The following is a 22,208-nucleotide window of genomic DNA, read 5'->3' on the forward strand; positions in this document are numbered from 1 at the left end:
ATCAGGGCCCAGCTGGCCCATATAAGAGGGCAGTGGGACAGGAGCAGACAGTCTCCCTCTAGCTGAGGAGGAGGATGGACCTAGCTGCCTGGGAAGCCTAAGGGTACTGGAGTAAAGCAGGGCTGGGGAAAGGCTAGAGGAGCTCTAGGCCGGCAACTCCACAGGCTGCAGGGCCCTGTTCATGGCTCCTGGAGGTACTAGGCTGCAGGGAAAGGCAGTAGGTCAGAACCTCCCTTGCCTATGATGACTGGCTTGTACAGACTGCAGTCGGCCCCAGTGAAAGGGGGCTAGATGGTGTCTGGCGGTAGCCCATAGGCTGAGGCAAGGTGGGGATAGAGGGTGGGGGTTCCCCAGGGAGAGGAGACCCAGATCTGTGGGTTATTGCCTGGAGGGGCAGCACCCCAGATAAAAGGGCATGGGGGCCAGCGGCAGTGAGGTACTAGCCTGCAGAGGGCACTCTGGGTCAAAAGAGCTAATTCCCAGAATGACCAAGTGGAGGCACCACAGGGGTGAGTAGCCACAACATGACAAGCTTGTTAAATATTATTCATTGTTCTGTACATTTTGTCTTTTTAAATAATGTATTGATTTTATCACCTAATTTTGGTATTTGACCAGTGATTAATATAGTATGCAAGTACCAGCTTCTGTTTGTTTGCTAGCTTCTATTTCTAATTTGTGATTGTGTATTTCAGGGGTCTCCAAACTTTGAGAGGAGGGCTATATTAGATTTTTGAAGGGGCTTTGCGGGCTGAAGTGACTGTGAAAGCAATTAAATATATGCAAAATATATGCAAAATCGTTTAAAAAAACACCACCACCACCACTCTACTCAGTCGGTTGGGACTGGTTCTATTAGTGCTGTAGTTAAAATTTAACCATTATGAAATTGTTAATTTCCATCTTCTTTACTCCATTTATTGGAGATGTAATTAAACATCTGTCTTGTATTTTTACTCTAAGGCGGGGTCCGTGCCTGCTCGGCTGCAGCAGCAACTCTCCCCTAAGTTGGCTCCCCTTTTGGGGGGACACTGGCTCCCAGGGGCACTCACCCTCTGCACAGCTCAGCTGAGCTACCTGCTCCCCACCTGCACAAGCTGCTGCTGGCAGCCCCTCCCGCTGCCTGCTCGGCATGCCTACTCAGCTGCAGCCTGCCTGTTTGCTTCTCCCTGTACCTGCTCAGCTGCAGCAACGACTCTCCCCTAAGTTGGCTCCCCTTTTGTGGGGACACTGGCTCCCAGGGGCACTCGCCCCTCTGCACAGCTCAGCTGTGCAGCTGCCCCATGTGAGCTGCTGCCCGCAGCCCCTCCCCCTGCCTGCTCAGCGTGCCTACTCAGCTGTTCGCTTCTTCCCTGTTGGTTGGAGGGCCAGACAAATGGAAGCCCCGGGCCAGATGTGGCCTGCGGGCCGTAGTTTGGAGACCCCTGGTGTATTTGGTAGTGGGGATCTGTTACAGATTTGAAGCTGCCCTGTGATGATTTATGAATACTTGGTTTTGGGATGTATACTATATGAGTATATTGGTTTGATTCAGTAGAGGGTTGTCTTGGAAATCAGAAAGGAAAGGAATGGCTCAAGATAGCCCCTCTCAGCAAACACTTAACAGTTATTAAGGGACAATATCAGAACTATTAGCTTTGATGATTTTAGTCTGCTTTCCAGCCAACCTGCAAAAGTGACTTTAGCCAGGACAGGAAAAGACCAGTGAACACAGAAGAATGAAAGAACTCTGGCAGAATTAAAAGGAACTCTCTCTAAAGAGAAAGGTGGTAGTCATTTTTTGGGAGGGTTGGGGGGAACATGCTAAGATACAGGACCCCACTGGGAGCGCCTGTAGAAGTTAGGCTTACCGAAGTTACCATCTCGGGGTGGTAAAACAGACACTCAGACTGTTTTAAGATCCTTTCTCTAAAAGCTTTGTTTCTACTTCAAATAAACAGTACTCATGTTTAAGAAGGCTGTTTTTATCACTTCATGCTACTGATCACGGACTCCCAGGGGGAAGATGCATAAGTGCCCAAACTCAGTTGGACCGCTGGTTAATAATGATTAATATACAGGGTATTGTAGTCCAGGCCCTGGTCTCGGAGTGGGAGAACAGTGAAATTCCACGCAGGGATAGATAAAGGCACAATGACAAACCTCTGAGGGGGATGCACTCAGAGACCACAAAGGGGACAGAGGAGCAGTCCGCCCTCTAAATATGACAGGTTCCCACTATATTCCCTTATGGCAGGAACCTCTGTATCCTCTGACTGAAGCAAAGGATTGAATTCCTAGCAAAAGATTGATTGAGCCTAAGGGGTTAGTCCAAATCTTTTATCTGTAACTATCAGGACTCTCTTTAGAGTTCAGATTCCCAGGAAAACCGCTCACTGCAGTTGTAGCTGTAAATGATCACTAGAATAGAGCTCTTTTACTTTAGATGTATCTATTGCTCATCATTTCAGTAAAAGGAATCTGAGTATGAGTACTCAATGTGCAGAAAACCAACCGGTCGCTTGTGATCTAAGATGAGCAATAAAGTCTCTCCTCTCTCATCATCAACTACTTCTGCTGGACCAAGAGACTAATGCCATGCTGCTTTAAAGATCAAAACAAAAAGACAAGGCAATCAGAGACAAGAGCCTTAAGGGATTTTTTTATAGTAATGTTTATCTCTTAAAAATGGAGATGTAATCAATAGAGTGAATATTTTAGGGTGCTTCTTCTCTATTCATAGAGAACACTGCCATCTGCAAAATAGAGGGACTTCTTACAACTGAAGACAGCAGACAAGTAAAAATTCAGAGTGTGAAGGCATAAGTGACACTGGACACATTTTCCTGGAGCAGCCTAATAGGATATGAGGACAACAGGGCATCACTTACACGAGACCAGTACAACTGTGATTTTGTTGATGGAGTGTCCTCACCAGGGCATGTCAGGATTCAAGAAGGGTCCAAGCTAACAATAACTATCTTTGAAGCTGTGAACAGTCCTGAAAATGAGTATGAGTTCTTGCAGCATAGCAATGAGGAAGTTCAATTTCTGCTGAATCATTTTTCTCTGCCCTGGAAGAGAATAGCCGTGATAGATGCAAGGCAATGAAATAACAAGAGATCCTGAAGTTCCATACAAATCAACAAGTACCAAAACTACAGTCCCTCCATCTTTAGCTATCATATATAATCTGTCATAGAAAATCAAAATATCCCCTTCACTCCAAGGAGCTTAGTTGCAAACCATGGCCTTAAATTGTCCAAGGGCATTTAATAACACTATTGCTAGTACACATCTGTGACAGAATTTGTACACACACGACCCATACGTAGGGCAAGTATTATCCCCATTTTACAGAACTGGACAAGGGGATTGTGATTTGCCCACGGTCATAGAAGGAATCCTCATCAGGGCTCAGAATCTTCTGATTCCCAGAGCATTGCTCAATCCACATACCTGCCACTGCCTTCTCTACAAAATCAGGAATTTATAACTTCGGGGGGGAAACCCTTTCTGGCTAAAACTGAGCATAGAGGTTGCTATCTATCTTAAGCACTTACATTGTTCCCATTATGACTGGATCTGTGCCTTGCAGTCTTTAGTATAGCCTCATGACTATGCTGTGAGGTAGGGCATACTGTTACTCACATTTTACAGGTGGGTTATTAAGGCATACTGTCACACAGTAAACCTATGGCAGAGCCAGGAATTGAACCTGGGTCTCCAGACTAGCAGGCTAACCACTGTATCATCCTTCCTCTTGAGGTTCTTATCTCTCTGCAAGATATTAACGGATTCTTTTATTTTTTATAAAATTTACACAACAAATCATTTCATTTGGGGTCTTTTATGTGGATAAACTAAACCTATCCAACTAAATAACAATATTGTTGTATCTTGAGGAAGTGTGATCACATTATAACCTCATACTTGTGGGTTTATTGCTTTAGAGATATAGTCTTGTAAATATGTTCTTTAATTATAAAGAATTGAGGTAAATTACTGTGTGCCTGCAAAACAGATGTATATATTTATGGGCCATCAATAAACTCAGACCACCAATCCTTTCTCTCTTAGATAGAGGTAAATATACTGACTTCTGAAAAAATATTTCTAGTCAGTGTGATTTAGTTCATATGGATAAAATGTTTTTTGGAATGAGCTTTCCTGAAAAGTAGTGTCTGCTATTATGTTCATAGATCAAGAAAGAGGATATGATCAGAGAGGCTTTTAAGTCTTTCTGGTCTGTTCTTGTCTGAACCTGGAAATGAGTGTTGTCCATAAAGATTATTTTGTGTATTTTGCTAATTCTTATTTTTTAGCTGTTTTTCCCCCCTTGCCATCCTTTCCTTTAGGAATAAAATGTTGAGGCATGATCTAAAGGAAACACTAGACAGCAACATACCCCTTTTTTTCCCTTTTCAACAAATTTTAAATAATTTTTATCAGGAGTTTAAGTTTATATATAAAAACCTTTTTTGAAGGAGCAGGGATGGAGGGTACAAGGGGAAGGACATCATGGAACTCAAACCTGTTTCCATTTAAATCAATTGTAAAATTCCCTTTTACTTCACTTGGTGCAGGACTGGAACCCTTTGTGATTAAGTCTGAGTTTTAACTATTTAGTTAAGATATAAAGTGATATCTTAATATCACTTCTCTGAATGACTACTACCTAATCAGACTTTCCAAATCCATTTAATGACAGTCTCCTCTTTACAAGTAACTGATTATGACACATGGTTATTCCAGATTAACACAAAATTATGCCACTAGGGTATCTAATTCATTTAAGTATCCACTAGCTACTGTAATAATTCACTAATGGTGTATAGCATTATAATGGATTTCTTCTGGAAATATTTATTGCAGCCACTTGATTACCAAACAAATTGATTCTGATCACTGTTTTTTCAGTGGCTGCCAGCATGATGTCACCATTATTTTATTAAACTAGGCTATGAAAAAAACAAAATTCTGAAGTTCAGTGTCAACAAGTGGCAAAGGAGTCACTCTGTCCTGATGAGTGGCATATTTATTTCATGTAGGCAAAGGCTTTCTGTGTGTACATGGAACTCTTAGGCTCTTTAATCACTCTACATATTTGCTTAATGCTAAAAGGACTTTTTAGTTAAACTCTGTATTTCGTGAGAGAGATGCAGAAGATTAAGACTTTGTTTCAGTTCACATCAATCTCCATCTTCTTTAAAGTAAAGGTGAATGATCAAAGGTATAGTTTATATCATGGTGGAATATACCAAATTCACAATAATCTATCTGTTGCCCTTTGTTATTCCCTCTGAAACTGCCACAAGAATTAGGTATAACTTTAGGATTCTTGCTATCCAGTCTTGTGAGGATCTTGTGATGTCCAAGTGTAACCCAAGCTAACCTCACCTAATCTTTCTTAGATTCTCTTGTTGATCCTCTTCCATCCATAGAGGAAGCTCCAAAAGCGAAATTTTATGTTCTGATCTCCTTTTCAAAGGAAAAAATCTTACAATTGGATTCTGCCGGGCAAGTCACAGAAAAATCCCAAGACCAGAAAGGGAACTCTAAAATGGAAGAGGGAACTTGTACAATAGAATAACCTGGGAAGGGAAACTGCTAGCAGACCATTAGAATTACCTTATCTGTCCACATTAGGAGTTCATATCTCCAGTATACTGTCTCCAACAATAGACAGTACCAGATGTTTCCAAGGACGGGGCAAGAAACCTCACATTGGGCAGTTATAGAACAACCTGTCCTTGATGCACACATAGTGGAAAAATGAGGGCAGACACTTGCATAGAACTAAGTGGCAGGCTTCAACTTTTATTAAACTTTAACATGGGATGGGCACTACCTGCCCATCACCCATTCGCTCCTATACCAGGCATTTAATTGGTTCAAGTGTGAGGGTTACAGGGCTCCTTACCATATAACGCATAACATGGGGTAGGCTCTCCTCAGCCTACTCCCCAGGACTCATCTCTCTGAGTTCTAGTACCATCCTCCCTGTGAGTGGGACAGAGGGTGCAGAAGTGTGGGGACCTTGGTCTATGAAGGCCACAAGGTCTCATCCATGGGCCCAAGGCCCATCATCACAATCCCAGGCCTTTTACTTCTGGGAACTGTTCATTTTATCCTTTTTAACTGCACTGGAAACTGGCCATCAATTGCAATGAATAAACAACTCCACCCAAGTATCTCAGCTAGGTACTAAGCGCATTCCTACTTAACAGTCTGTGGCTTTAAGGTACTGCGAAGAAGGCAGAAAATTCCCTGGTCCTCTGCCACTTGGCCCATGGGAGAAAAAATTCCTTCCTGACCCTCAAACAGACGATTGGCTAGACCAGTAGCATCTGTCAGGTCAGATTCCCATTTCCAGTCCAGGTGGGTAAGGGTGGGCTGCTGGAATGGAGCCAAAAGAGGTTCCATATGGCCTCCATGCTGGGTTAAATCCTGATAGCTGGGGAATGCCTGCCAATCAGCACCCCTTTCCCCCAGCTGGACAATGTGTGCCAGAGACTTCTGAGGGGAGGAGCTTTCTCATGTCCCTTGGTGAGTCTCCCTCCCTCTCTCTCCCTTGCTGCTGGGACTGTCCCCTTTCACTGCTGGACCCAGAGGCACCACCTTCCTAATGTCCCACTAAAGTGCCGAGGGGTGCTCAACCCCCCACCAGGCTCTGCCCCAGGCCCTGCCATCACTCCAACCTTTGCCCAAGCCCCCTCTCCCAATCCCATTCCACTCCTTCCCCCAAGCCCTGCCCCATTCTGCCCCCGAGTGTGTCCCGCCCTCACTCCTCCCCCTCCCCCAAAGCGCCTCCTGCATGCTACGGAACAGCTGATACGCAGTGGGTGGAAGGTGCTGGGAGAGAGGGGGAAGAAGCTAATCTGTGTGGCCACTGGTGGGTGGGAGGTGCTGAGGAAGAGAGGGAGAAGCTGATGGAGGGGGGCTGCTGGTGGGTGCTTAGCACCCACCATTTTTTCCCATGGGTGCTCCAGCCCTGGAGCACCCACGGAGTTAGTGCCGATGGCTGGACCCATCAAGTTCCCCCACCCATTGAGGCAGGTGGGTGGCATTTAGGAGCCTTTTTTTTACTAGCTTCCATCACTAGGTTTCTCATCACTAGAAAATAAGGTCATGTTCGAACATGACCATGAAGACTAGTGTTAACTAAGGTGCAGTGTACACTGGAATAATACATGGTGTTTTGAAACATGATAGCAAACACGTTTTAATTATCACGTGTTAAACACACATTTTCTTAGTTTAGATATACCCAGCCACTGACCTTGCAGTCAGCATAAACCAAGACAAGTTATGTTTAACATCATGTTTCATAATTATGGATAAACCCCCTTGTCCACTTGACATGATGTTAAACATGACTTGTCTTTGTCTACACAGGCTCCAAACTGACACTCAGAAATTTTAAACGTGTTGTTCTGAGGCTCCCCTTGTCCACATGGATCCTACTCTAGGTGCTCATATGCCCCATCTGCACAGAATTGGATTCTTTTTGACCAGCAGTGTCTGTTGGGGCACTGTGTGTCCTCAGTCCCCTCCCCTCAGACTATGATGGTGAGGCCTCCCCAGCTGCCACTTAGTTCCATCTCATTGCTATGAGTGGTGAGAGAAGGAACTGAGTCATTGTCCTTTGCGACCTTGTACCTATAGCTTCTATGTAACTCTAGATGCAGCAGAGAGGGTGCCTTCACGCAAGGTCGCTAGTGGATCCCCAGTCTCCTCGGGTTCAAAGAGACCTAGCATCTTGTCAACGCTGCTGATCCTCCAGTACAGATCCCCTTTGGACTGTCAGTGACTCCTGCTGCCCATAGTAGGAAAGAGCACAGTTTTAAAACTATTCTGGCACTGATCACTATCCCTGGCGCCAGCTAAAAAGTGAGGGAAAATCTACCTGAGGGCAGCCTCTGCCTTCTAAATCGAATGATGACTTTGGTAACAATTCAGTACCATTCCACCTTTACTACTATCACTTCTACGTCTATCAATACAGTCATCTTCTGTTTTCAGTTGCCCCAATACTGCATTCCACTGTGATTTGATATTGACAAGAGTCCTGGACAAATTCATTCAAATCTATACAGTTTTCTCCCTCCATTTGGCAAATGCTTGTCTTCCTTGTTCAATATATGTGTTTTGAAGGTGCTGACATCTTCCTTTTTCTGGGGGTGCTCAACCCCTGCTCAGCCCCAGGCCTCGCCCCCACTCTACCCCTTCCCACCCCACCTCTTCCTGCCCAGTTCCTCCTCTCCTGCGAGCGTGCCGCGTCCCTGCTCCTTCCCCTCCCACCAGCACCTCCTGCATGCCAGGGAACAGCTGATCCGAGGCAGGCAGGAAGAGGTGGGAGGGAGGGAGAGGAGTTGGCAGGTGGGAGGTGCTGGAGCGTGAGGGGGAGCTGGCTGCCAGTGGAGGCAGCGCCTATACTGCATGAGTCAGTTCCAGTCTCTGCCATCTCTTTTGGTGACCCCACTCATGAGAGCATTCTTCAGCGGGAGATAGAGACTCTCCTTCATATAGGTGCAATAGTGAGGTGTCCTCAGGATTCCTGAGCAGAGGTTTATATTCCCACTTCTTTATTCCAAAGAAGAAAGGTGGATGGCAATCTATCCTGGACCTCAGACAACTAAACAACGTCATTCATTATTTCTGGTTCCGAATGGTCAACCATGCTTCTATAATCCCCTCCCACATCCCATGGATTGGTTTATAGCCCTCAATTTACAGGTTGTATACTTCCTTATTTCCATTATTTAATCTCCTAGGACGAATCTGCAATTTATAGTAGGGGGAAAAATTCAATATCAATTCAGACTATTCTACTTAGGCCTTTCTACAGCTCCAAGGGTGTTCACGACATGGCTCTTGGTCATGGCGGCTCACCCACACAGGCAAGGCCTTCACATTTATCCCTAAGTCAACAATTTGCTGATATCAGAAGAGTTGTTGCAATAAGTCACTAAACAGTGAGAGGTTTCAGAGTAGCAGCCGTGTTAGTCTGTATCCGCAAAAAGAAAAGGAGTACTTGTGGCACCTTAGAGACTAACAAATTTATTTGAGCATAAGCTTTTGTGAGCTACAGCTCACTTCATCGGATGCATGTGAGAATACTTCATCTTTCCTCAGTAGATAAATCAAAATGAATCAGCCCTTATTCCTAGTGTTCATAGTGAAATGCTTCTAGAGCCAATGTCAATAAGAACATAGCTTCCTTGTGACACATTAGACACCATGAGTCATCTTCTATCGGAGCTACAGACTTGACCAAGATTATATTTTGTATCTCAGCTGAGTCATTTGTCCTTTGCACTTAGGTGACAAAACATGCCAGATTCTGCCTTCATCTTCTCCCTGGCTGGCTGAAGTTAGTCAGCCAGCCAGGCGCAGCATGAATCTGCCCATGGTTGTTCCCAGGAACAGCCTTTCTTCACTGCTCTGGGGAAAAGATCCTCAGAACATCTGTCAGGGAAACATTTGTCTCCACCTCCCTCAAACACCTGGATTACAGTTGCCTCCAGACAAGGCTGGGGAGTACATCTGGCTCATCTGCAGACACAAGGTTTATGGTCACTGACAGAATCCCAACTAAATATAAACATACTAGAACTCAGGGCCATTTGGGTAGGTTGCAGGCTGTATCCGCCTCTAATTCCGGACACCACAGTTCAAGTTGTGACAGACAACACAATGGTGATGCACTGTGTCAACAGATAGGGAAGAGCAAGAGGCTATTCTCTTCTGGGAATGATGTTTTCAGCAACACATCAATCTAATAGCCTGTACTTACCCTGGATTCAGAATGATTTAGAAGCTCAACTCATCAGAAAATGCTTTTCTCTTCACTAATAATCCCTCAAGGACTCAAACATTCAGACAGTTTTTCAGAAGTGCCCCTCCCCCAATGATAAACCTGTTTGCGACGATTCTAACCCACAAATGTCTCATGTTTTCCTTCATGGAAGGAATTCCAGGCTCCCTCTCAGATGTATTTCTGATTTGATGGAACAGGAATCTTCTCTGCACTTTTCCCTTGATCCCTCTAATGCCTAGATTCCTCGGGAAAATAAGATGGGAGAGAGTTTGAGTCATCTTAACAGCCCTGGAGAGGGCACAGTAGTTTGGTACTCAGAGATGGTGCACCTATCAATTCAACCACAGATCAAGCTGTCAATAACTCCAGATATACGGCAGGACAATGATCTAATTCTACACCCACCTCTAGTATCTGTCTATGTATCACAGCTTGGATGCAAGCCTGGAAGACAGATGTTCTGCTGAGGTATACAACATTCTCATTCTGAGCCAGGACACTGTTCTGAATATGGGTTTTTCATTATAATGTTCACACTATAGATACATGTGTTCCTACTATCCTGGATTACCTGTTATTACTCAAGCATTCAGATCTCTCAAATAGTTCTGTTAAGGTTCACCTAGCAGCAATATCTGCCTTCCATCCTCCAGTTCAAGGACACATGACTTTTCCCCATCCTACAGGAACCAGATTTTTGAAGGGGCTTAATATGTTTTTCCACCTGTTAAGAATTTTTCCCTTCCTGGGACTTAAACGTGGTCCTCCTATCTCTCCTGGTTTTTGTATCATTTGTCTATTAGGACAGCATTCTTGGTGACTGTAACCACTGCATGCTGTGTGAGAATCCAAGCACTAATGGCAGGACCACATAAAACGACCATACTGGGTCAGATCAAAGGTTCATCTAGCCCAGGATCCTGTCTCTGACAGTGGCCAATGGCAGGTGCCCCAGAGGGAATGAACGGAACAGGTCATCATCAAGGGATCCATCCCCTGTCGCCCATTCCCAGCTTCTGGCAAACCAAGGCTAGGGACACCATCCCTGCCCATTCTGGCTAATAGGCATTGATGGACCTATCCTCCATGAACTTATCTAGCTCTTTTTTTGAATCCTGTTTTAGTCTTGGCCTTCACAATATCCTCTGGCAAAGAGTTCCACAGAGTGCGTTGTGTGAAAAAATACTTCCCTTTGTTTAAAATCTGCTGTCTATTGATATCATTTGATGACCCCCTAGTTCTTGTGTTATGAGAAGGAGTAAATAACACTTCCTTATTTACTTTCTCCACACCAGTCATGATTTTATAGACCTCAATCATATTCCCCCTTAGTAGTCTCTTTTCCAAGCTGAAAAGTCCCAGTCTTATTAATCTCTCCTCCTACGGAAGTCGTATCCCTAATAATTTCTGTTGCCCTTTTCTGTACCTTTTCCAAGTCCAATATATCTTTTTTGAGATGCTGCGACCACATCTGCATGCAGTATTCAAGATGTAGGTGTACCATGGATTTATATAGAGGCAATATGATATTTTCTGTCTTATTATCTATCCCTTTCCTAGTGATTCCGAACATTCCGTTCGCTTTTTTGACTGACGCTGCACATTGAATGGATGTTTTCAGAGAACTATCCACAATGATTCCAAGATCTCTTTTTTGAGTGGTAACAGCTAATTTAGACCCCATCATTTTATATGTATAGTTGGGATTATGTTTTCCAATGCGCATTACTTCGCATTTATCAACACTGAATTTCATCTGCCATTTTGTTGCCCAGGCACCCAGTTTTGGGAGCTCCCCTTGGAATCTTCGCAGTGAGTTTTGGACTTAACTATCTCAAGTAATTTTGTATCATGGGCAAATTTTGCCACCTCACTGTTCACCCCTTTTTCTAGACAATTTATGAATATGTTGAAATAGGACTGGTCCCAGTACAGATCTGTGGGGGACTCCACTAATTACCTCTCTCCATTCTGAAAACTGATCATTTATTCCTACCCTTTGTTTCCTATCTTTTAACCAGTTACCAATCCATGAGAAGACCTTCCCTCTTATCCCATGACAGCTTACCTTGCTTAAGAGTCTTTGATGAGGGACTTTATCAAAGGCTTTCTGGAAATCTAAGTACACTATATCCACTGGATTCCCTTGTCCATATGCTTGTTGACCCCCTCAAAGAATTCTAGTATATTAGGGAGGCATGATTTCCCTTTACAAAAACCATGTTGACTCTTCTCCAACAAATTATGTTCATCTATGTGTCTGACAATATTGTTCTTTACTATAGTTTCAAACAGTTTGCCCAGTACTGAAGTCAGGCCTGTGATTGCTGGGATCACCTCTGGAGCCCTTTTTAAAAATTGGCGTTACATTAGCTATCCTCCAGTCATTTGGTACAGAAACTGTCCATGTGGAAGGACTACTCAGATGATCCAAGGAATGGAAAACCTACCTTATGAGAGGAGACTCAAAGAGCTTGGATTGTTCAGCCAAACCAAAAGAAGGCTGAGGGAAGATACGATTGCTCTCTATAAATACTTCGGAGGGATAAATACCAGGGAGGTGGAGGAGTTATTTAAGTTAAGTGCCAATGGAGACACAAGAACATATGGATGTAAATTGGCCTTCAAGTTTATGCTTGAAATAAGATGAAAATTTCTTACCATCAGAAGAGTGAAGTTCTGGAACAGTCTTTCAAGGAGAAGTGGGGGCAGGAGGACAAAAAACCTAACTGGCTTCAAGACTGAGTTTGGTAAGTTTATGGAGGGGATGGTATAGTGGGCCTGCTTACAGTGGAATATAGCCAATCTGTGACTACTAGCAGAAAATATCGAGAGCTCTAAGTAAGTAAAGAGAATTCTTTCCCGGGTGTGTGGCTGTTGTGTCTTGCCCACATGCTCAGGGTCTAACTGATTGCCATATTTGGGGTCGGAAAGGAATTTTCCACTGGGTCATATTGGTAGAAACCCTGGAGTTTTTTTTTTTTCCTTCCTCTGCAGCATGGACACGGGTCACTTGCAGGTTTAAACGAGTGTAAATGGTGAATTCTCTGTAACTTGAAGTCTTTAAATCATGATTTGAGGACTTCAGTAACTCAGCCAGAGGTTATGGGTCTATAACAGTAGTGGGTGGGTGAGCTTGTGTGGCCTGCGACGTGCAGGAGGTCAGACTAGATGATCATGATGGTCCCTTCTGGCCTTAAAGTCTATAAGTCAATGACTCTGCTGCTGTGCACTATAAGGTTTCTAGTGCACTTTGGTCTACGTCGCTTGGAAATGGGAGTAGATCTAAGTGCATTAGGGAATGTCTAGTGCATGGCAGCAGGGTCCACATGGACAGTTAGTGCTTGGCAGGCTAGCGTGAAGTAGATTTCTACCTCAGTTTGCCTCACCTTAACTCTTCATATAGACAAGACCTTAAAGCTCCATGCATACCTTTATAAAGCATTATTCACTGGTAACAGCCTCTAGATGTGATGGACAGTTTGGCAGGGCAATCTTACAGTAGTTGTTTAAATAGGACTGCTGCCATCTACTACCAAAGAGAGACAACTGCTTGCCAGTCACTTTGAGTGGGGTCCATGTAGACAAATACTCAAAGAAATAAAAATTATTTACCTTATAGTAACTGTTTGGTTTGTCAAGATGCTTTGACTACACAGATCCCACAACCTGGGCCCCTTCCCCTCTAATATGGAGTCCTTTAGCCTTCGGGATTCTATATTAGCTAAGTTTCAGAGTAGCAGCCATGTTAGTCTGTATTCGCAAAAGGAAAAGGAGGACTTGTGGCACCTTAACAAATTTATCTGAGCATAAGCTTTTGTGAGCTACAGCTCACTTCATCGGATGCATTCAGTGGAAAATACAGTGGGGAGATTTATATACATAGAGAACATGAAACAATGGGTGTTACCATACACACTGTAACGAGAGTGATCAGGTAAGGTGAGCTATTACCAGCAGGAGAGCCGGGGGGGGTGGACCTTTTGTAGTGATAATCAAGGTGAGCCATTTCCAGCAGTTGACAAGAACGTCTGAGGAACAGTGGGGAGTGTGAGGGGGGGATAAACATGGGGAAATAGTTTTACTTTGTGTAATGACCAATCCACTCCCAGTCTCTATTCAAGCCTAAGTTAATTGTATCCAGTTTGCAAATTAATTCCAGTTCAGCAGTCTCTCATTGGAGTCTGTTTTTGAAGTTTTTTTGTTGAAGAATTGCATCTTTTAGGTCTGTAATCGAGTGACCAGAGAGATTGAAGTGTTCTCCAACTGGTTTTTGAATGTTATAATTTGTGATGTCTGATTTGTGTCCATTTATTCTTTTACGTAGAGACTATCCAGTTTGACCAATGTACATGGCAGAGGGGCATTGCTGGCACATGATGGCATATATCACATTGGTAGATGTGCGGGTGAACGAGCCTCTGATAGTGTGGCTGATGTGATTAGGCCCTATGATTGTGTCCCCTGAATAGATATGTGGACACAGTTGGCAACGGGCTTTGTTTCAAGGATAGATTCCTGGGTTAGTGGATCTTGGGAGACAGGCCAGTCCTTGCTTACAGACAGCCCCCCAACCTTGTATTATAAGAAGGTAAATAGAAACACTGAATTTACCTTCTTTCGAACATTCACTGTTTTATCTACCTTTATCATGTCCTCCCTAATTAATTTCCTTTGTAAACCAAACAGCCCCATTATTTTAGGTCTCTCCCCATATGTGTCTTTTCACACCTTGATCATTTTTGTTACTCTTCTCTTGACCCCTTTGGTTTCTGCTGTATGTTGTTGAGAGATTTTTACCAGAACTTAACAGAATTTTCAAGGGAGGGTATACCATTGATGTACATAATAGAATTATAATTTTCTTTCCCATAACAAAACAGAAGTTGTTTTACCATAGAAACAAATTCTATTTAAGTTTCCTGACTCTGATCTGTAGCCACTCTGTATGGTATTAATGATAGCTTTTCACTTCTTAATTTGCCTGAACTTCTTTGACTTTCTTCATCCTGCTCATTATCTCTTTAGGCTGGGATTATCAAAGAAACTGATGCTTTTTAAAAAACCCGTTATTTACATGATTTGTGAACTGCTTTGTTTAGGATTTGACCCGCTACCAATTTTAACTGAAACCTGTTGTCCATAAGTAGAAAAGGTTCTCTTTAAGCAGAATATACTGAGAACTATGATGCAAGTGCTTCATTTTCTGTTAGGCATACAAACGTGGAAATCATACCTTATGGATGCCTCACAAATCTGTTTATATGAAGACAAATAATGTAAAATAAGGATCATTTTTCAGTCCATGATCACTTTTAAAAACTACTCCTTATAAATTATCTCTGTAATTGATATTCAGATGAGTGTTTCAGTCCCAGTGTATCTGAGGAAGTTTCCCTCATGCTTTATAGGAGAGAGGTATTAAAGTAATGCATTCTCCAGCATGAAGAATATGCAAACTTTCTGCAGCTTACTCTTCATTCACAGAAAAACCATACTGCTGTACATAATAGAAAAGGGTTCTCTCCTTCTTTGCCCTGTGCCTTTCATTAAGAAATCAAAGGACCTGCTTCATTTATGTAGAACATTGCATTGTTTTGTCTGAAAAGCAAAAAATCAAAGGAATTCCCCCAAAATTTGTTGGCTAAGTGACCTAATGAAACAAGGATTACCAATGAACAGACAAGGTCCGTTTGGTGTGCAAGAGTATGCCTAATTTATTCATGTAAGTGCCATGACTGTATATGCAAATTGGATAATTGCTAGCACAAATGACTACTGGCATTTGCGCACACATTTACTCAATTAGTATGTGCAATCACAGTAATTTCATGCACAAATTAACTGCACAATTGTGCATGCCTTTTGCATGTGTAATTGCATGCCTAATTGGTCTGAAAGTCTGGTCTACAACGTGTATCTAGATTTTTATTGCAGTATAATGCCAAAAACAGTCAGTTACACACAAGTTATTGCAAATGTTACATAAAACTTGGCATTTTAAAATAAGAAGCCAAGCTCTCTTTATAAGGTTTAAAGGAATGAACGTGTCACTAGATTCACTCTGTCATCTGCTACCTGTGGCAAGTAGTGGGTAATGTTAGCTCATATTCCATAAATTTAAAATAACATTGTAAAACTTAATTTGCCCTGAATTTTAAGTAATAGAATTAGGTTTTTAAGTGGAAAAAAGAGGAGCACAACATTACATTATTATTTTGTTCGTTATTAATATATGCTGTACGTTTCAGATAAAAAAAATAATTTTTGTTTACAGGCTTCAGCAAAAATGATCAACACTTCCATGAAAATGAAGGTTAGAATATCACCACCACAATCTCATATTGCAAGAGCAATGTATTAAATATAGCTTTAACACGGAGAAGTACAAAAGATATATATCACAAAAATACCTAAAATCAGCTATGTCATAATTTTCTTCCCAAATGTCATCACACACATGATGATTTCATTTAAAAATAATTAATATATTACCATTTTAAAAACTATGCTTACAAATGATGTTCCAAATATTTGCTAATAAATTTTCCTTTAGTCAAAGTGCTAATCACCTTAACATGGAACATAATGAGATCTTAAGAATGCAGAATTTGTGAACTAATTAAATTATATTGTCAAAATAATATGTAAAAAGTTTAATATAAACCTGAAATAGCTTTTTGAAAAGCATATCACTTGTAAAAGTTCAGTAAAATTCAATGGGCTGTGTAAAGTTGGTAATAGCAATATCTCATAATATTATAAATAGATCAATATGGCTATATCAGGTCAGGCCAAATAATTCCATACTTGGTGTGACAGAAGTTAAGTGGAGCTGCTCTGTAATAATTTATGAATATTGAATGTGACCTGGTTATTGGGATGTTTACTGCAAGAAAACGTTGGTTTAGTTAAATAGGAGGGTTGTAAGAAACAACCAGAAAGCCAGAACACTGACTCAAGACACCCCTCAGCAAACAGTTAAGTTGGTGATGGGATAATGGAAGAACCGTTGGCTTTGAGGATCTGGTTCGAGTTCTGAACTGGTTTTGAGCAGTGGGGTTGAAGCCTGGGTACTGACAGGAACAAAGAAGGTCAGGGTGGGGAAGTGATAGTTTGAGTGCTGTCTGGGGAACCAGACTGACCCAGGCACCTGCTGGGACGTCTGCAGTTGTTTGACTTGCTTAGGCCACAATCACAAGAAGATATGGCAAGATGTGCGTAGACTGTTTCTTGTTGTAAAATCCTTTTTCTCTAAAGGCTTTGTTCCTACTGTTAAAATTAAACAATAGTTTTGTTTTAAGAGGGCTGTCTGTCACTGTATGCACCCGTTCTCTCAGACTGCTGAAGGAAAGCACTACGGAGGCTGAACCCAGGCAGACCTGTTGGGTAAGCACAGTTGATATACAGAGTACTGTAGACCAGAACCTGTTCTAAGACTGGGAAAATCATCTGATTCCACCTCAAGGTTGATAAATGCATGATGCTGGACATGTGAGGAGGTCCACTCAGAGGGACCAAGAAAGGGACAGAGGTGCAGCTAGCCCTGCAACCACGACACTTGGTACTAACAGTAAAAAAAATCAGGGCACAAAAAAACCTCTCAAATCATATTCTTTGAGATCAAAAACTCTCTATGCACCTCCTCAAATAATGTTGGAAATTATTGCACTGCTGGTTTGGACAGGATCGTCTGAACTGAATAGGGTGACCAGATGACAAGAACAAAATATCGGGACACATCGGGGGGCAGCCACAGGCTCGCTCAACACCCCCCCCCCCCCGGGCCGGCTCTAGGTTTTTTGCAGCCCCAAGCAAAAAAAAAAAAAAGCCGGAGTGCCGCTGTACATCGGTCGGGACGCGGAACAAACAACTAAATATTGGGACAGTCCCGATTTTATCAGGACATCTGGTCACCCTAGTTGAACTGAACATCCATTGTAGCAAAACCTGCTGGATGCCTTTTGAAATGTCTGTTGTTTTCAGTTCTGTTTCATTTTAAAAATGTCTAGCGTTGCTCTCAAAAATTTTCAGGTAGTGAAAAGCAACTTTCTGTACTTCACCCTCCTCTCACCCAACACGGAGCAGGTTCCAAGTAAGGGAGTTACTTTAGGCCATAGCCTTGGGTAAAAAAAGACAGATGATGATAACTTATTTGTGTGTTTCTATTAATTCTTTAGGCCTCTTTTTTTTTTTTCTTTTTGGAACGTTTTCCTTCAGGCCAAATAGCCTGACATACACTAAAAAGCAACCACCAAGAATGAGCCCAGTTAAGAGAGCAGCATAAAATGAGGGAAGGGTAGAAAGTATGTTTGTTTTTCAAACAGAAATAGTTTCTCTTACCTTTTAATATGGTACCTAGGTATGATGATGGACAGGTTAGAAATTCATAAGCAGATTATATGGGGGGGCCTGGTAGCAATCTCTTTATTTAGGTTGCCTAATGCTTCCCATTATGAAAGATTCTTGTGATTTTTCTTTGAGGAGCTCTCAGACCTCTGTGGTTTGCAACAGGCCTTTCAAATATGTTGAGGTGATAGCTTTGGGGCTTAGAATCTTGCTTTTTGTTTGTTCCATGATTTTTTTTTCAGATTTGACTGAGTTATAAGGTGTTGAATATCACCGTTTCCCAATTCCTACTTGCATCTCTCAATATAATTGTGGTAATGTGTCAATCTCAGAACCATTGTAAAGTTGGATTGGCACCGCAGCATCAGCAGCATACACTGTGTTGTTATGGATCAGGAGTAGAGCCAGCCCAGCTGTTGATTGAGCAGTTACAGCATTTGGGGAAGGGAGAAGAGAGAGAACTGGCAGGCAACCCAGATGAGACCCAGACACACCACGTAGCCCCAGTGACCAATCTCGCTGCTCTGCGGAGGCATCACATGGAGCTCAAGCCTCCTCATCTCCCAGGGACAAAATTAGAGTGCCTAGAGCCGAGGCAAATGATGATAGCAGGGAAACAAGAAAGCGTGAATTTCTTGACTCCTTTTACTAACTGATGTTATATTCTGTATCATACACCAACATTCCACACAAAGATGGACTACAAGCCGTCAGGAACAGTATCCCCGATAATGTCATGGCAAACCTGGTGGCTGAACTTTGTGACTTTGTCCTCACCCAAAACTATTTCACATTTGGGGACAATGTATACCTTCGAATCAGCAGCACTGCTATGGGTACCCGCATGGCCCCACAGTATGCCAACATTTTTATGGCTGACTTAGAACAACGCTTCGTCAGCTCTCGTCCCCTAATGCCCCTACTCTACTTGCGCTACACTGATGACATCTTCATCATCTGGACCCATGGAAAAGAAGCCCTTGAGGAATTCCACCATGATTTCAACAATTACCATCCCACCATCAACCTCAGCCTGGACCAGTCCACACAAGAGATCCACTTCATGGACACTATGGTGCTAATAAGCAATGGTCACATAAACACCACCCTATACCGGAAACCTACTTATCGCTATGCTTACCTACATGCCTCCAGCTTTCATCCAGACCACACTACACGATCCATTGTCTACAGCCAAGCTCTACAATACAACCACGTTTGCTCCAACCCCTCAGACAGAGACAAACACCTACAAGATCTCTATCAAACATTCTTACAACTACAATACCCACCTGCGGAAGTGAAGAAACAGATTGACAGAGCCAGAAGAGTACCCAGAAGTCACCTACTACAGGACAGGCCCAACAAAGAAAATAACAGAATGCCACTAGCCATCACCTTCAGCCCCCAACTAAAACCTCTCCAACACATCATCGAGGATCTACAACCTATTCTGAAGGACGACCCATCACTCTCACAGATCTTGGGAGACAGGTCAGTCCTTGCTTACAGACAGCTCCCCAACCTGAAGCAAATATTAACCAGCAACCACACAACAGAACCACTAACCCAGGAACCTATCCTTGCAACAAAGCCTGTTGCCAACTGTGTCCACATATCTATTCAGGGGACACCATCACAGGGCCTAATAACATCAGCCGCACTATCAGAGGCTCATTCACCTGCATGTCTACCAATGTGATATATGTCATCATGTGCCAGCAATGCCCCTCTGCCATGTACGTTGGTCAAACTGGACAGTCTCTACGTAAAAGAATAAATGGACACAAATCAGATGTCAAGAATTCTAACATTCGAAAACCAGTTGGAGAACACTTCAATCTCTTTGGTCACTCGATTACAGACCTAAAAGTTGCAATTCTTCAACAAAAAAACTTCAAAAACAGACTCCAATGAGAGACTGCTGAATTGGAATTAATTTACAAACTGGATATAATTAACTTGGGCTTGAATAGAGACTGGGAGTGGATGGGTCATTACACAAAGTAAAACTATTTCCCCATGTTTATCCCTCCCTCCCTCTCCCCACTGTTCCTCAGACGTTCTTGTCAACTGCTGGAAATGGCCCACCTTGATTATCACTACAAAAGGTTTTTTTCCCCCTGGCTCTCCTACTGGTAATGGCTCACCTTAAGTGATCACTCTCGTTACAGTGTGTATGGTAACACCCATTGTTTCATGTTCTCTATGTATATAAATCTCCCCACTGTATTTTCCACTGAATGCATCCGATGAAGTGAGCTGTAGCTCACGAAAGCTTATGCTCTTATAAATTTGTTAGTTTCTAAGGTTCCAGAAGTACTCCTTTTCTTTCTACACATTACTATTATTGCTTATTATTAAGCAATGCCTCCTCTCACTCTCTCAAGCTGGGAATAGAACCGAGGTCTCTGAGATTAGGGAAGCAGAGTTAAATTGCATCACTCAGCCCCACTGCCTTTCAGACAGAACTTGCCCATAGCTTTGACCTTGGGTATATTGTAAAATAGGGCTACTCGCTATTTGTGTGTTATGTATCCTCTAGTGGTTGATTCACAGAAGCTCAAAGCCTTCTTCTGCTACTCCTAATGTAGTTAGTGTCCCGTAGTTTAAAGTTGTTGAAGCCTGTGCTGCAGAGCCGATAATGCATGCATTGTCTTTTTCCTTAATTGAAAAACCCAAACCTGTAGTAAATTACATTGTGTTAAACAAAAGTTATTTAGGTTGCATAGTTGAGCTTAGAAAGTTAAGAAATGCCAGCATTAAGTTGCACAGGCAACCTTAAATCTGCCCATTTGTGAATGATTACTTGATCATATTACTTTCCACAGGACTCCTGTTTCATTCAGCACACAAGATTTACTATGCACAGGGAATGAATCAGGGTTGTGTAGTGAGTGAGGCTGTTATCTTTCGGACCCCTGCCTTATTTACTCTGAGAGTTGGAAGGGGTGTAAAGAATGAGGCAGGGAACTATGGTAAGATAAAAGAGAACTCAGTCTTGGCCTTGCCTCTACAATGGACTTCCTATATGAAGCTGAGCAAGTCACTTAAACCAAAAATTTGGTGGGTGGTCACCCAGGAAGAGGAACACAGTTCTTGGTTAACTTAAGATGCATGGTGCTGAATTTTCAGAGGTGCTGAGCACTTGAAACTGCAGCTGAAGTCAGTAGGAGTAATGGATGATCAGCACTTCTGGAATGAGCGTTGATCACAGGCTTGGAAGGTAGGAGATCCTGACCCCTAATCTTAACGCTGCAATTTATTCACTCTGGTCTCAGGCACATCACTTTGTTTCTGTTTGTTTCCCCTTTTCTAAAATGGGGGACAACAACGCTATTTTATCTCCAGTGGGAGTTGAGAAGATAGATTCATTATCATTTGTGAGACATGTAGAAAATGTGGTGATGAGCTCCATAGAAAAGACCCTGAGGAAATGACTAAATCTGTTGAGTTCAGTGTATGTGTTTGCAGAAAATAAAGAATGGGACCACACACTGAATGAGGAGGATTAAAATAAAAGTATTTAATAGCTACCTCATTGGCTGAGCATCACTGTGCATTAAATGAGGCGGGGGACTGTGAAAAAATAATACGGGTTGTGCAATTAAAGATGGAATGACGATGCATGTGTACAACCTTCATTCTGATATTTCCTGTTTTTTGAGCGCTTGACGCTGCAGCTTAACTTTATTTCAATATTTTTCTATGCAATATAATATAGAACAAGGATAGCGGAGCCTAGTGCTTATACTCCTTTAATTTCCAAAAATGGAGTCACTAAACTGCCTCTGTTTTTTCTGGTACAAAGATAAGAAGCTGAAGAGGGGTCTGACTGTGAGCAAGTGACATTCATTTAGATTACTAGGGTCTATTTAGCTGGCATGTGCCAATAATGTGTGTTTTTAATAATTGTGTTCCTGTGCTCAGGGCCTCATATTCCTATTTTTAAAATAAATAAAATATTCACTGACTGAATTCCTTGGAGAATTCTGCACAGAACAATAGAGGCTGGGTTGAGTCCCTCTGAAAATTTGGCCCTCAATACATCCTTGGA

This window comes from Lepidochelys kempii, chromosome 9 (assembly GCF_965140265.1).
Source record: "Lepidochelys kempii isolate rLepKem1 chromosome 9, rLepKem1.hap2, whole genome shotgun sequence".
NCBI classification, from domain to species: Eukaryota; Metazoa; Chordata; order Testudines; family Cheloniidae; genus Lepidochelys; species Lepidochelys kempii.